Source organism: Rutidosis leptorrhynchoides, chromosome 5 (genome assembly GCF_046630445.1).
Source record: "Rutidosis leptorrhynchoides isolate AG116_Rl617_1_P2 chromosome 5, CSIRO_AGI_Rlap_v1, whole genome shotgun sequence".
Lineage (NCBI taxonomy): Eukaryota > Viridiplantae > Streptophyta > Magnoliopsida > Asterales > Asteraceae > Rutidosis > Rutidosis leptorrhynchoides.
Window position 1 is genome coordinate 226,214,424 of NC_092337.1, and position 2,804 is coordinate 226,217,227.

A 2,804-nucleotide genomic window follows, 5' to 3' on the forward strand; every position below is an offset into this window, starting at 1 on the left:
GGGGCGGCACTTGTGCAATTGTTGGCCCTATGACCAACTCCTTGGCACCGATGGCAAATTAGCTTGCCACACTCACCCGAGTGGTGCTTGTGACATTTGTTGCAAAAAGGTTGAGTTCCGGCATAACCTTTCTTGCCGTCGTTGGTGAAAGACTTTTTGGTGAAGGTGTTGTTGTTGTAGTTGCTTGATGGAGTGGCTTCCCATTTTCTTTTGTTGCCGCCCGTTTTATCCTCGACCTTAGGAGCCGGCACTACTACTTCATCCACCGTTTCTATTAATTGGCGGGCCATGTTCAAAGCGGCTTGGTGATTAGCGGGTTTGGAGGACATCACACCTTGTTTGATGCTCTTTGGAAGACCATCCATATAGAGTTCAACCCTTTGAGATTCGGGGTTCACGAGATTAGGACACATCAAGGATAATTCGGCGAAACGTTGGTTATAGGCCTTGAGATCGTTTCCGACCGCCTTCAAAGTTCTTAGCTCTTGTTCAAGCTTTCGGGTCTCTTCGCGAGGGAAATATTCAACAATCATCTTTTCCCTTAAATCGGCCCAAGAGAGGGCATGAGATTCATCGGTACCCACCGATTGTACATAGGTGTTCCACCATGTAAGAGCGACACCGGTGAGAGTGTGGGTGGAGTACTTGACCTTATCTTGGTCCCGACAACCGCTTATGCTAAAGACGGCCTCTGTTTGTTCGAACCATCGAGTGAGAGTAACCGGTCCCCCGGTTCCATCATAAGTGTGAGGTTTGCACCCCATAAAAGCCTTGTAGGAGCACCCTTTGCTGGAGTTACCAGCTCCTTGGTTGTTATTGTTGTGGTTGTTGTTATTGTTGTTGTTGGAGGAGTGACCGGCCATGGCCGCCTCTACGGCGGTGGCCACCATTCGTTGTAGTGCTTGTTCGGGAGTCTCATGGCATGGCACGCGACGAGGAGGCATTGTTCCTTCAAAACACAAGAATACCGTTGGTGAGTATTCTAAATAATACTAACCGTGATATGGAAATAAGATAGAGAGAAAATTTTCCTTGACTCGCCTTAAATTCTTTATTTCATAATGTCGGAATGTTCATATGAGTCACCGTAATATAATCCCGGAAATTATATTACCCTAATTCATATGTGCATTCGACACTATTTCATATAGTCAAGGTGGTGCGTCAATTAAATCAAGTAACGTGAGATTAAGATTGGATAAGAATTAGATATGATAGAAGAGTTCGAGTATAATGCACAAGTAGTCAAGTAATTCCTACTTCAAGTCTATATGCCGGTTGTAGTCTAGACTCACCAATGTACCCTATGACTCGGGGTTGACACCAATGAACTCTAAATCCCAACAACCAAAGCTCTGATACCATCTGTAGCGACCCGACCAAAGCATGTTTGACGGCGCCGTCTACGGAAGTCCCATTACATGGTCATAAGTCTTTAAGACAAAGTTTGACCGAAAATATGTCGCATTCATTTCATAAGTGTGGATGTTTCAAAGTTTACAAAAGTAGTTTCCATAACTAGTACATAACGATGTTTAAAGTACAAATGAAACACGTGCGACACAGTTTAAAGTAGTCAAAAGACGCTCCACATATGCAAGTATACTCGACATCCAAATCAAGTATCAAAAGAATGAGCGGAAGCATGTATCACCTAATGTTAAAGGACCTGAGAAAAACATAGAAATCTGTCAACAAAAACGTTGGTGAAATCATAGGTTTAAGTAAGTAAGTGAGTAAAAGTAAGTCGAACCACAAGATTTGCATCATTGATAAATAGTAATACATTCTAAAAGTTAATATTCACGAGCACCCAATTATCAAGGCTTAACGTTTCCTTCAATAGTACCCCATCACAATAGTGTTAGAACATACACTGTTTCCCGAAAATATATTTCATCCGAATAACGGTAGCGAACCGTTCGAATGAGGGTTTGTCAAACCCATATGGCCATACAACATAAGTTCACGCCTACACTTACACCCTGCAAGTGTAACTAATGATAATCGAATTGAGAATTTTGTTCTAAACTCGTATGTAGAATGTTTGTTTTCCTGTACTTGTGTTCACTTAGTTAAAAAGAAACGTTTATGTTTTCTCATCCCAAATGTAAGTTCAAACGAGTAAAAGTGGGATTATGATCTCACCTTGAGCGCAAGAGTAAATAAGTACTTAGACAAGTAACGTGTGCAAAGAGCAATGCTAGTCTTGACCTAAACAAATAGGTTGTATCAATATTGATAATCATGTTTGATCAAAGAAGTTCAATTAGTCCTATGGCTCGTTATGACTCGATTATGTAGCATGTGAATCAAATTGTCAAGTTTTATGCAAGATACAAGTATAGAAACAAGTTAGGAATGTTGCATAATCATTTGGTTAAGTTTGACAAAAAGTCAAACTTTGGTCGGTCAAAGTCAACGAAGAAGTCAACGCGTTCGGGTCGGGTCCCGAACTATTTTTCTGAGGTTTTTATATATATATAAGCATGTTAGAACAAGTCTCATGTGAATCGGAGGTCCATAGCGTGCCAAACATTTTTCTTATTTTGACCAAGGAGGTCAGAAGCTGGACACGCCTTAGGTCGCGCCGCGACCCAAGGCTGCCGCGCCGCGGCATTTAACGGGTGCTGGTACCTGGTCAGTTTCAATTGTTCAAGTCTTTTTCCGAACTTCGATCAAACATAAAACACAAACCGTAAACACTTATGACACGCATCTTATAAAGTTGAAAAGGTAATTTGACAAGGAACACAACTAAATACATTTTACCAACCAAAACCTTATTTGCAATAACCGACTTT